Here is a 14276-nt window from a genome sequence, read left to right as displayed (position 1 = left end):
GCGTTGTTTGCTCTGTGCGCCTTGTCGGTTCTGAACGAACCTCTATGGGAAAGTTCTCAAATCTGGGAAATAATATTAATAAGCCCATACACCACAAACCATAAACTGTTTTGAGCTTGATGGAAGCGGCTTTGGTGCGTTGTTTGCTCTGTGCGCCTTGTCGGTTCTGAACGAACCTCTATGGGAAAGTTCTCAAGTCTGAGAAATAATATTCATAAGCCCATATACCACAAGCCATAAACTGTTTTGAGCTTGATGGAAGCGGCTTTGGTGCGTTGTTTGCTCTGTGCGCCTTGTCGGTTCTGAACGAACCTCTATGGGAAAGTTCTCAAGTCTGAGAAATAATATTCATAAGCCCATATACCACAAGCCATAAACTGTTTTGAGCTTGATGGAGGCGGCTTTGGTGCGTTGTTTGCTCTGTGCGCCTTGTCGGTTCTGAACGAACCTCTATGGGAAAGTTCTCAAGTCTGAGAAATAATATTCATAAGCCCATATACCACAATCCATAAACTGTTTTGAGCTTGATGGAAGCGGCTTTGGTGCGTTGTTTGCTCTGTGCGCCTTGTCGGTTCTGAATGAACCTCTATGGGAAAGTTCTCAAGTCTGAGAAATAATATTCATAAGCCCATATACCACAAGCCATAAACTGTTTTGAGCTTGATGGAAGCGGCTTTGGTGCGTTGTTTGCTCTGTGCGCCTTGTCGGTTCTGAACGAACCTCTATGGGAAAGTTCTCAAGTCTGAGAAATAATATTCATAAGCCCATAAACCACAAGCCATAAACTGTTTTGAGCTTGATGGAAGCGGCTTTGGTGCGTTGTTTGCTCTGTGCGCCTTGTCGGTTCTGAACGAACCTCTATGGGAAAGTTCTCAAATCTGGGAAATAATATTAATAAGCCCATACACCACAAACCATAAACTGTTTTGAGCTTGATGGAAGCGGCTTTGGTGCGTTGTTTGCTCTGTGCGCCTGGTCGGTTCTGAACGAACTTCTATGGGAAAGTTCTCAAGTCTGAGAAATAATATTCATAAGCCCATATACCACAAACCATAAACTGTTTTGAGCTTGATGGAAGCGGCTTTGGTGCGTTGTTTGCTCTGTGCGCCGTGTCGGTTCTGAACGACCCTCTATGGGAAAGTTCTCAAATCTGGGAAATAATATTAATAAGCCCATACAACACAAACCATAAACTGTTTTGTGCTTGATGGAAGCGGCTTTGGTGCGTTGTTTGCTCTGTGCGCCTTGGCGGTTCTGAACGAACCTCTATGGGAAAGTTCTCAAATCTGAGAAATAATATTCATAAGCCCATACACCACAAACCATAAACTGTTTTGAGCTTGATGAAAGCGCCTTTGGTGCGTTGTTTGCTCTGTGCGCCGTGTCGGTTCTGAACGACCCTCTATGGGAAAGTTCTCAAGTCTGAAAAATAATATTCATAAGCCCATATACCACAAACCATAAACTGTTTTGAGCTTGATGGAAGCGGCTTTGGTGCGTTGTTTGCTCTGTGCGCCTTGTCGGTTCTCAACGAACCTCTATGGGAAAGTTCTCAAGTGTGAGAAATAATATTCATAAGCCCATATACCACAAGCCATAAACTGTTTTGAGCTTGATGGAAGCGGCTTTGGTGCGTTGTTTGCTCTGTGCGCCGTGTCGGTTCTGAACGACCCTCTATGGGAAAGTTCTCAAGTCTGAGAAATAATATTCATAAGCCCATATACCACAAACCATAAACTGTTTTGAGCTTGATGGAAGCGGCTTTGGTGCGTTGTTTGCTCTGTGCGCCTTGTCGGTTCTGAACGACCCTCTATGGGAAAGTTCTCAAGTCTGAGAAATAATATTCATAAGCCCATATACCACAAACCATAAACTGTTTTGAGCTTGATGGAAGCGGCTTTGGTGCGTTGTTTGCTCTGTGCGCCTTGTCGGTTCTGAACGAACCTCTATGGGAAAGTTCTCAAGTCTGAGAAATAATATTCATAAGCCCATATACCACAAACCATAAACTGTTTTGAGCTTGATGGAAGCGGCTTTGGTGCGTTGTTTGCTCTGTGCGCCTTGTCGGTTCTGAACGAACCTCTATGGGAAAGTTCTCAAGTCTGAGAAATAATATTCATAAGCCCATATACCACAAGCCATAAACTGTTTTGAGCTTGATGGAAGCGGCTTTGGTGCGTTGTTTGCTCTGTGCGCCTTGTCGGTTCTGAACGACCCTCTATGGGAAAGTTCTCAAGTCTGAGAAATAATATTCATAAGCCCATATACCACAAGCCATAAACTGTTTTGAGCTTGATGGAAGCGGCTTTGGAGCGTTGTTTGCTCTGTGCGCCTTGTCGGTTCTGAACGAACCTCTATGGGAAAGTTCTCAAGTCTGAGAAATAATATTCATAAGCCCATACACCACAAACCATAAACTGTTTTGAGCTTGATGGAAGCGGCTTTGGTGCGTTGTTTGCTCTGTGCGCCGTGTAGGTTCTGAACGACCCTCTATGGGAAAGTTCTCAAATCTGGGAAATAATATTAATAAGCCCATACACCACAAACCATAAACTGTTTTGAGCTTGATGGAAGCGGCTTTGGTGCGTTGTTTGCTCTGTGCGCCTTGTCGGTTCTGAACGAACCTCTATGGGAAAGTTCTCAAATCTGGGAAATAATATTAATAAGCCCATACACCACAAACCATAAACTGTTTTGAGCTTGATGGAAGCGGCTTTGGTGCGTTGTTTGCTCTGTGCGCCTGGTCGGTTCTGAACGAACTTCTATGGGAAAGTTCTCAAGTCTGAGAAATAATATTCATAAGCCCATATACCACAAACCATAAACTGTTTTGAGCTTGATGGAAGCGGCTTTGGTGCGTTGTTTGCTCTGTGCGCCGTGTCGGTTCTGAACGACCCTCTATGGGAAAGTTCTCAAATCTGGGAAATAATATTAATAAGCCCATACAACACAAACCATAAACTGTTTTGTGCTTGATGGAAGCGGCTTTGGTGCGTTGTTTGCTCTGTGCGCCTTGGCGGTTCTGAACGAACCTCTATGGGAAAGTTCTCAAATCTGAGAAATAATATTCATAAGCCCATACACCACAAACCATAAACTGTTTTGAGCTTGATGAAAGCGCCTTTGGTGCGTTGTTTGCTCTGTGCGCCGTGTCGGTTCTGAACGACCCTCTATGGGAAAGTTCTCAAGTCTGAAAAATAATATTCATAAGCCCATATACCACAAACCATAAACTGTTTTGAGCTTGATGGAAGCGGCTTTGGTGCGTTGTTTGCTCTGTGCGCCTTGTCGGTTCTCAACGAACCTCTATGGGAAAGTTCTCAAGTGTGAGAAATAATATTCATAAGCCCATATACCACAAGCCATAAACTGTTTTGAGCTTGATGGAAGCGGCTTTGGTGCGTTGTTTGCTCTGTGCGCCGTGTCGGTTCTGAACGACCCTCTATGGGAAAGTTCTCAAGTCTGAGAAATAATATTCATAAGCCCATATACCACAAACCATAAACTGTTTTGAGCTTGATGGAAGCGGCTTTGGTGCGTTGTTTGCTCTGTGCGCCTTGTCGGTTCTGAACGACCCTCTATGGGAAAGTTCTCAAGTCTGAGAAATAATATTCATAAGCCCATATACCACAAACCATAAACTGTTTTGAGCTTGATGGAAGCGGCTTTGGTGCGTTGTTTGCTCTGTGCGCCTTGTCGGTTCTGAACGAACCTCTATGGGAAAGTTCTCAAGTCTGAGAAATAATATTCATAAGCCCATATACCACAAACCATAAACTGTTTTGAGCTTGATGGAAGCGGCTTTGGTGCGTTGTTTGCTCTGTGCGCCTTGTCGGTTCTGAACGAACCTCTATGGGAAAGTTCTCAAGTCTGAGAAATAATATTCATAAGCCCATATACCACAAGCCATAAACTGTTTTGAGCTTGATGGAAGCGGCTTTGGTGCGTTGTTTGCTCTGTGCGCCTTGTCGGTTCTGAACGACCCTCTATGGGAAAGTTCTCAAGTCTGAGAAATAATATACATAAGCCCATATACCACAAGCCATAAACTGTTTTGAGCTTGATGGAAGCGGCTTTGGAGCGTTGTTTGCTCTGTGCGCCTTGTCGGTTCTGAACGAACCTCTATGGGAAAGTTCTCAAGTCTGAGAAATAATATTCATAAGCCCATACACCACAAACCATAAACTGTTTTGAGCTTGATGGAAGCGGCTTTGGTGCGTTGTTTGCTCTGTGCGCCGTGTAGGTTCTGAACGACCCTCTATGGGAAAGTTCTCAAATCTGGGAAATAATATTAATAAGCCCATACACCACAAACCATAAACTGTTTTGAGCTTGATGGAAGCGGCTTTGGTGCGTTGTTTGCTCTGTGCGCCTTGTCGGTTCTGAACGAACCTCTATGGGAAAGTTCTCAAATCTGGGAAATAATATTAATAAGCCCATACACCACAAACCATAAACTGTTTTGAGCTTGATGGAAGCAGCTTTGGTGCGTTGTTTGCTCTGTGCGCCTTGTCGGTTCTGAACGAACCTCTATGGGAAAGTTCTCAAGTCTGAGAAATAATATTCATAAGCCCATATACCACAAGCCATAAACTGTTTTGAGCTTGATGGAAGCGGCTTTGGTGCGTTGTTTGCTCTGTGCGCCTTGTCGGTTCTGAACGAACCTCTATGGGAAAGTTCTCAAGTCTGAGAAATAATATTCATAAGCCCATATACCACAAGCCATAAACTGTTTTGAGCTTGATGGAGGCGGCTTTGGTGCGTTGTTTGCTCTGTGCGCCTTGTCGGTTCTGAACGAACCTCTATGGGAAAGTTCTCAAGTCTGAGAAATAATATTCATAAGCCCATATACCACAAGCCATAAACTGTTTTGAGCTTGATGGAAGCGGCTTTGGTGCGTTGTTTGCTCTGTGCGCCTTGTCGGTTCTGAATGAACCTCTATGGGAAAGTTCTCAAGTCTGAGAAATAATATTCATAAGCCCATATACCACAAGCCATAAACTGTTTTGAGCTTGATGGAAGCGGCTTTGGTGCGTTGTTTGCTCTGTGCGCCTTGTCGGTTCTGAACGAACTTCTATGGGAAAGTTCTCAAGTCTGAGAAATAATATTCATAAGCCCATAAACCACAAGCCATAAACTGTTTTGAGCTTGATGGAAGCGGCTTTGGTGCGTTGTTTGCTCTGTGCGCCTTGTCGGTTCTGAACGAACCTCTATGGGAAAGTTCTCAAATCTGGGAAATAATATTAATAAGCCCATACACCACAAACCATAAACTGTTTTGAGCTTGATGGAAGCGGCTTTGGTGCGTTGTTTGCTCTGTGCGCCTTGTCGGTTCTGAACGAACCTCTATGGGAAAGTTCTCAAGTCTGAGAAATAATATTCATAAGCCCATATACCACAAACCATAAACTGTTTTGAGCTTGATGGAAGCGGCTTTGGTGCGTTGTTTGCTCTGTGCGCCGTGTCGGTTCTGAACGACCCTCTATGGGAAAGTTCTCAAATCTGGGAAATAATATTAATAAGCCCATTCAACACAAACCATAAACTGTTTTGTGCTTCATGGAAGCGGCTTTGGTGCGTTGTTTGCTCTGTGCGCCTTGGCGGTTCTGAACGAACCTCTATGGGAAAGTTCTCAAATCTGAGAAATAATATTCATAAGCCCATACACCACAAACCATAAACTGTTTTGAGCTTGATGAAAGCGCCTTTGGTGCGTTGTTTGCTCTGTGCGCCGTGTCGGTTCTGAACGACCCTCTATGGGAAAGTTCTCAAGTCTGAGAAATAATATTCATAAGCCCATATACCACAAACCATAAACTGTTTTGAGCTTGATGGAAGCGGCTTTGGTGCGTTGTTTGCTCTGTGCGCCTTGTCGGTTCTGAACGAACCTCTATGGGAAAGTTCTCAAGTCTGAGAAATAATATTCATAAGCCCATATACCACAAGCCATAAACTGTTTTGAGCTTGATGGAAGCGGCTTTGGTGCGTTGTTTGCTCTGTGCGCCGTGTCGGTTCTGAACGACCCTCTATGGGAATGTTCTCAAGTCTGAGAAATAATATTCATAAGCCCATATACCACAAACCATAAACTGTTTTGAGCTTGATGGAAGCGGCTTTGGTGCGTTGTTTGCTCTGTGCCCCTTGTCGGTTCTGAACGACCCTCTATGGGAAAGTTCTCAAGTCTGAGAAATAATATTCATAAGCCCATATACCACAAACCATAAACTGTTTTGAGCTTGATGGAAGCGGCTTTGGTGCGTTGTTTGCTCTCTGCGCCTTGTCGGTTCTGAACGAACCTCTATGGGAAAGTTCTCAAGTCTGAGAAATAATATTCATAAGCCCATATACCACAAACCATAAACTGTTTTGAGCTTGATGGAAGCGGCTTTGGTGCGTTGTTTGCTCTGTGCGCCTTGTCGGTTCTGAACGAACCTCAATGGGAAAGTTCTCAAGTCTGAGAAATAATATTCATAAGCCCATATACCACAAGCCATAAACTGTTTTGAGCTTGATGGAAGCGGCTTTGGTGCGTTGTTTGCTCTGTGCGCCTTGTCGGTTCTGAACGACCCTCTATGGGAAAGTTCTCAAGTCTGAGAAATAATATTCATAAGCCCATATACCACAAGCCATAAACTGATTTGAGCTTGATGGAAGCGGCTTTGGTGCGTTGTTTGCTCTGTGCGCCTTGTCGGTTCTGAACGACCCTCTATGGGAAAGTTCTCAAGTCTGAGAAATAATATTCATAAGCCCATATACCACAAACCATAAACTGTTTTGAGCTTGATGGAAGCGGCTTTGGTGCGTTGTTTGCTCTGTGCGCCTTGTCGGTTCTGAACGACCCTCTATGGGAAAGTTCTCAAGTCTGAGAAATAATATTCATAAGCCCATATACCACAAACCATAAACTGTTTTGAGCTTGATGGAAGCGGCTTTGGTGCGTTGTTTGCTCTGTGCGCCTTGTCGGTTCTGAACGACCCTCTATGGGAAAGTTCTGAAGTCTGAGAAATAATATTCATAAGCCCATATACCACAAGCCATAAACTGTTTTGAGCTTGATGGAAGCGGCTTTGGTGCGTTGTTTGCTCTGTGCGCCTTGTCGGTTCTGAACGACCCTCTATGGGAAAGTTCTCAAGTCTGAGAAATAATATTCATAAGCCCATATACCACAAACCATAAACTGTTTTGAGCTTGATGGAAGCGGCTTTGGTGCGTTGTTTGCTCTGTGCGCCTTGTCGGTTCTGAACGAACCTCTATGGGAAAGTTCTCAAGTCTGAGAAATAATATTCATAAGCCCATATACCACAAGCCATAAACTGTTTTGAGCTTGATGGAAGCGGCTTTGGTGCGTTGTTTGCTCTGTGCGCCGTGTCGTTTCTGAACGACCCTCTATGGGAAAGTTCTCAAGTCTGAGATAAAATATTCATAAGCCCATATACCACAAACCATAAACTGTTTTGAGCTTGATGGAAGCGGCTTTGGTGCGTTGTTTGCTCTGTGCGCCTTGTCGGTTCTGAACGAACCTCTATGGGAAAGTTCTCAAGTCTGAGAAATAATATTCATAAGCCCATATACCACAAACCATAAACTGTTTTGAGCTTGATGGAAGCGGCTTTGGTGCGTTGTTTGCTCTGTGCGCCTTGTCGGTTCTGAACGAACCTCTATGGGAAAGTTCTCAAGTCTGAGAAATAATATTCATAAGCCCATATACCACAAGCCATAAACTGTTTTGAGCTTGATGGAAGCGGCTTTGGTGCGTTGTTTGCTCTGTGCGCCGTGTCGGTTCTGAACGACCCTCTATGGGAAAGTTCTCAAATCTTGGAAATAATATTAATAAGCCCATACACCACAAACCATAAAATGTTTTGAGCTTGATGGAAGCGGCTTTGGTGCGTTGTTTGCTCTGTGCGCCTTGTCGGTTCTGAACGAACCTCTATGGGAAAGTTCTCAAGTCTGAGAAATAATATTCATAAGCCCATATACCACAAACCATAAACTGTTTTGAGCTTGATGGAAGCGGCTTTGGTGCGTTGTTTGCTCTGTGCGCCTTGTCGGTTCTGAACGAACCTCTATGGGAAAGTTCTCAAGTCTGAGAAATAATATTCATAAGCCCATATACCACAAACCATAAACTGTTTTGAGCTTGATTTAAGCGGCTTTGGTGCGTTGTTTGCTTTGTGCGCCTTGTCGGTTCTGAACGAACCTCTATGGGAAAGTTCTCAAGTCTGAGAAATAATATTCATAAGCCCATATACCACAAGCCATAAACTGTTTTGAGCTTGATGGAAGCGGCTTTGGTGCGTTGTTTGCTCTGTGCGCCGTGTCGGTTCTGAACGACCCTCTATGGGAAAGTTCTCAAGTCTGAGAAATAATATTCATAAGCCCATATACCACAAACCATAAACTGTTTTGAGCTTGATGGAAGCGGCTTTGGTGCGTTGTTTGCTCTGTGCGCCTTGTCGGTTCTGAACGAACCTCTATGGGAAAGTTCTCAAGTCTGAGAAATAATATTCATAAGCCCATATACCACAAGCCATAAACTGATTTGAGCTTGATGGAAGCGGCTTTGGTGCGTTGTTTGCTCTGTGCGCCTTGTCGGTTCTGAACGAACCTCTATGGAAAAGTTCTCAAGTCTGAGAAATAATATTCATAAGCCCATACACCACAAGCCATAAACTGATTTGAGCTTGATGGAAGCGGCTTTGGTGCGTTGTTTGCTCTGTGCGCCGTGTCGGTTCTGAACGACCCTCTATGGGAAAGTTCTCAAGTCTGAGAAATAATATTCATAAGCCCATATACCACAAACCATAAACTGTTTTGAGCTTGATGGAAGCGGCTTTGGTGCGTTGTTTGCTCTGTGCGCCTTGTCGGTTCTGAACGACCCTCTATGGGAAAGTTCTCAAGTCTGAGAAATAATATTCATAAGCCCATATACCACAAGCCATAAACTGTTTTGAGCTTGATGGAAGCGGCTTTGGTGCGTTGTTTGCTCTGTGCGCCTTGTCGGTTCTGAACGACCCTCTATGGGAAAGTTCTCAAGTCTGAGAAATATTATTCATAAGCCCATATACCACAAACCATAAACTGTTTTGAGCTTGATGGAAGCGGCTTTGGTGCGTTGTTTGCTCTGTGCGCCTTGTCGGTTCTGAACGAACCTCTATGGGAAAGTTCTCAAGTCTGAGAAATAATATTCATAAGCCCATATACCACAAGCCATAAACTGTTTTGAGCTTGATGGAAGCGGCTTTGGTGCGTTGTTTGCTATGTGCGCCGTGTCGTTTCTGAACGACCCTCTATGGGAAAGTTCTCAAGTCTGAGAAATAATATTCATAAGCCCATATACCACAAACCATAAACTGTTTTGAGCTTGATGGAAGCGGCTTTGGTGCGTTGTTTGCTCTGTGCGCCTTGTCGGTTCTGAACGAACCTCTATGGGAAAGTTCTCAAGTGTGAGAAATAATATTCATAAGCCCATATACCACAAACCATAAACTGTTTTGTGCTTGATGGAAGCGGCTTTGGTGCGTTGTTTGCTCTGTGCGCCTTGTCGGTTCTGAACGAACCTCTATGGGAAAGTTCTCAAGTCTGAGAAATAATATTCATAAGCCCATATACCACAAGCCATAAACTGTTTTGAGCTTGATGGAAGCGGCTTTGGTGCGTTGTTTGCTCTGTGCGCCGTGTCGGTTCTGAACGACCCTCTATGGGAAAGTTCTCAAATCTTGGAAATAATATTAATAAGCCCATACACCACAAACCATAAAATGTTTTGAGCTTGATGGAAGCGGCTTTGGTGCGTTGTTTGCTCTGTGCGCCTTGTCGGTTCTGAACGAACCTCTATGGGAAAGTTCTCAAGTCTGAGAAATAATATTCATAAGCCCATATACCACAAACCATAAACTGTTTTGAGCTTGATGGAAGCGGCTTTGGTGCGTTGTTTGCTCTGTGCGCCTTGTCGGTTCTGAACGAACCTCTATGGGAAAGTTCTCAAGTCTGAGAAATAATATTCATAAGCCCATATACCACAAACCATAAACTGTTTTGAGCTTGATGGAAGCGGCTTTGGTGCGTTGTTTGCTCTGTGCGCCTTGTCGGTTCTGAACGAACCTCTATGGGAAAGTTCTCAAGTCTGAGAAATAATATTCATAAGCCCATATACCACAAGCCATAAACTGTTTTGAGCTTGATGGAAGCGGCTTTGGTGCGTTGTTTGCTCTGTGCGCCGTGTCGGTTCTGAACGACCCTCTATGGGAAAGTTCTCAAGTCTGAGAAATAATATTCATAAGCCCATATACCACAAACCATAAACTGTTTTGAGCTTGATGGAAGCGGCTTTGGTGCGTTGTTTGCTCTGTGCGCCTTGTCGGTTCGTAACGAACCTCTATGGGAAAGTTCTCAAGTCTGAGAAATAATATTCATAAGCCCATATACCACAAGCCATAAACTGTTTTGAGCTTGATGGAAGCGGCTTTGGTGCGTTGTTTGCTCTGTGCGCCTTGTCGGTTCTGAACGAACCTCTATGGGAAAGTTCTCAAGTCTGAGAAATAATATTCATAAGCCCATATACCACAAGCCATAAACTGATTTGAGCTTGATGGAAGCGGCTTTGGTGCGTTGTTTGCTCTGTGCGCCGTGTCGGTTCTGAACGACCCTCTATGGGAAAGTTCTCAAGTCTGAGAAATAAAATTCATAAGCCCATATCTCACAAACCATAAACTGTTTTGAGCTTGATGGAAGCGGCTTTGGTGCGTTGTTTGCTCTGTGCGCCTTGTCGGTTCTGAACGACCCTCTATGGGAAAGTTCTCAAGTCTGAGAAATAATATTCATAAGCCCATATACCACAAACCATAAACTGTTTTGAGCTTGATGGAAGCGGCTTTGGTGCGTTGTTTGCTCTGTGCGCCTTGTCGGTTCTGAACGACCCTCTATGGGAAAGTTCTCAAGTCTGAGAAATAATATTCATAAGCCCATATACCACAAACCATAAACTGTTTTGAGCTTGATGGAAGCGGCTTTGGTGCGTTGTTTGCTCTGTGCGCCTTGTCGGTTCTGAACGACCCTCTATGGGAAAGTTCTCAAGTCTGAGAAATAATATTCATAAGCCCATATACCACAAGCCATAAACTGTTTTGAGCTTGATGGAAGCGGCTTTGGTGCGTTGTTTGCTCTGTGCGCCTTGTCGGTTCTGAACGACCCTCTATGGGAAAGTTCTCAAGTCTGAGAAATAATATTCATAAGCCCATATACCACAAACCATAAACTGTTTTGAGCTTGATGGAAGCGGCTTTGGTGCGTTGTTTGCTCTGTGCGCCTTGTCGGTTCTGAACGAACCTCTATGGGAAAGTTCTCAAGTCTGAGAAATAATATTCATAAGCCCATATACCACAAGCCATAAACTGTTTTGAGCTTGATGGAAGCGGCTTTGGTGCGTTGTTTGCTCTGTGCGCCGTGTCGTTTCTGAACGACCCTCTATGGGAAAGTTCTCAAGTCTGAGATAAAATATTCATAAGCCCATATACCACAAACCATAAACTGTTTTGAGCTTGATGGAAGCGGCTTTGGTGCGTTGTTTGCTCTGTGCGCCTTGTCGGTTCTGAACGAACCTCTATGGGAAAGTTCTCAAGTCTGAGAAATAATATTCATAAGCCCATATACCACAAACCATAAACTGTTTTGAGCTTGATGGAAGCGGCTTTGGTGCGTTGTTTGCTCTGTGCGCCTTGTCGGTTCTGAATGAACCTCTATGGGAAAGTTCTCAAGTCTGAGAAATAATATTCATAAGCCCATATACCACAAGCCATAAACTGTTTTGAGCTTGATGGAAGCGGCTTTGGTGCGTTGTTTGCTCTGTGCGCCGTGTCGGTTCTGAACGACCCTCTATGGGAAAGTTCTCAAATCTTGGAAATAATATTAATAAGCCCATACACCACAAACCATAAAATGTTTTGAGCTTGATGGAAGCGGCTTTGGTGCGTTGTTTGCTCTGTGCGCCTTGTCGGTTCTGAACGAACCTCTATGGGAAAGTTCTCAAGTCTGAGAAATAATATTCATAAGCCCATATACCACAAACCATAAACTGTTTTGAGCTTGATGGAAGCGGCTTTGGTGCGTTGTTTGCTCTGTGCGCCTTGTCGGTTCTGAACGACCCTCTATGGGAAAGTTCTCAAGTCTGAGAAATAATATTCATAAGCCCATATACCACAAACCATAAACTGTTTTGAGCTTGATGGAAGCGGCTTTGGTGCGTTGTTTGCTCTGTGCGCCTTGTCGGTTCTGAACGAACCTCTATGGGAAAGTTCTCAAGTCTGAGAAATAATATTCATAAGCCCATATACCACAAGCCATAAACTGTTTTGAGCTTGATGGAAGCGGCTTTGGTGCGTTGTTTGCTCTGTGCGCCGTGTCGGTTCTGAACGACCCTCTATGGGAAAGTTCTCAAATCTTGGAAATAATATTAATAAGCCCATACACCACAAACCATAAACCGTTTTGAGCTTGATGGAAGCGGCTTCGTTGTTTGCTCTGTGCGCCTTGTCGGTTCTGAACGAACCTCTATGGGAAAGTTCTCAAATCTGGGAAATAATATTAATAAGCCCATACACCACAAACCATAAACTGTTTTGAGCTTGATGGAAGCGGCTTTGGTGCGTTGTTTGCTCTGTGCGCCTTGTCGGTTCTGAACGACCCTCTATGGGAAAGTTCTCAAGTCTGAGAAATAATATTCATAAGCCCATATACCACAAACCATAAACTGTTTTGAGCTTGATGGAAGCGGCTTTGGTGCGTTGTTTGCTCTGTGCGCCTTGTCGGTTCTGAACGACCCTCTATGGGAAAGTTCTCAAGTCTGAGAAATAATATTCATAAGCCCATATACCACAAACCATAAACTGTTTTGAGCTTGATGGAAGCGGCTTTGGTGCGTTGTTTGCTCTGTGCGCCTTGTCGGTTCTGAACGACCCTCTATGGGAAAGTTCTCAAGTCTGAGAAATAATATTCATAAGCCCATATACCACAAGCCATAAACTGTTTTGAGCTTGATGGAAGCGGCTTTGGTGCGTTGTTTGCTCTGTGCGCCTTGTCGGTTCTGAACGACCCTCTATGGGAAAGTTCTCAAGTCTGAGAAATATTATTCATAAGCCCATATACCACAAAGCATAAACTGTTTTGAGCTTGATGGAAGCGGCTTTGGTGCGTTGTTTGCTCTGTGCGTCTTGTCGGTTCTGAACGAACCTCTATGGGAAAGTTCTCAAGTCTGAGAAATAATATTCATAAGCCCATATACCACAAGCCATAAACTGTTTTGAGCTTGATGGAAGCGGCTTTGGTGCGTTGTTTGCTATGTGCGCCGTGTCGTTTCTGAACGACCCTCTATGGGAAAGTTCTCAAGTCTGAGAAATAATATTCATAAGCCCATATACCACAAACCATAAACTGTTTTGAGCTTGATGGAAGCGGCTTTGGTGCGTTGTTTGCTCTGTGCGCCTTGTCGGTTCTGAACGAACCTCTATGGGAAAGTTCTCAAGTCTGAGAAATAATATTCATAAGCCCATATACCACAAACCATAAACTGTTTTGAGCTTGATGGAAGCGGCTTTGGTGCGTTGTTTGCTCTGTGCGCCTTGTCGGTTCTGAACGAACCTCTATGGGAAAGTTCTCAAGTCTGAGAAATAATATTCATAAGCCCATATACCACAAGCCATAAACTGTTTTGAGCTTGATGGAAGCGGCTTTGGTGCGTTGTTTGCTCTGTGCGCCGTGTCGGTTCTGAACGACCCTCTATGGGAAAGTTCTCAAATCTTGGAAATAATATTAATAAGCCCATACACCACAAACCATAAAATGTTTTGAGCTTGATGGAAGCGGCTTTGGTGCGTTGTTTGCTCTGTGCGCCTTGTCGGTTCTGAACGAACCTCTATGGGAAAGTTCTCAAGTCTGAGAAATAATATTCATAAGCCCATATACCACAAACCATAAACTGTTTTGAGCTTGATGGAAGCGGCTTTGGTGCGTTGTTTGCTCTGTGCGCCTTGTCGGTTCTGAACGAACCTCTATGGGAAAGTTCTCAAGTCTGAGAAATAATATTCATAAGCCCATATACCACAAACCATAAACTGTTTTGAGCTTGATGGAAGCGGCTTTGGTGCGTTGTTTGCTCTGTGCGCCTTGTCGGTTCTGAACGAACCTCTATGGGAAAGTTCTCAAGTCTGAGAAATAATATTCATAAGCCAATATACCACAAACCATAAACTGTTTTGAGCTTGATGGAAGCGGCTTTGGTG

The 14276-nt window shown here is 43.9% G+C and overlaps 1 pseudogene; it reads right to left on the bottom strand.

Annotated features, from left to right (window-relative positions):
* Nucleotides 1-14276, bottom strand: part of LOC144125706 (uncharacterized) — a 168180-nt pseudogene that overhangs the window by 16839 nt on the left and 137065 nt on the right.

Source organism: Amblyomma americanum, chromosome 1 (genome assembly GCF_052857255.1).
Source record: "Amblyomma americanum isolate KBUSLIRL-KWMA chromosome 1, ASM5285725v1, whole genome shotgun sequence".
Classification (NCBI taxonomy): domain Eukaryota; kingdom Metazoa; phylum Arthropoda; class Arachnida; order Ixodida; family Ixodidae; genus Amblyomma; species Amblyomma americanum.
This window is presented reverse-complemented; position numbering and strand designations above follow the sequence as displayed.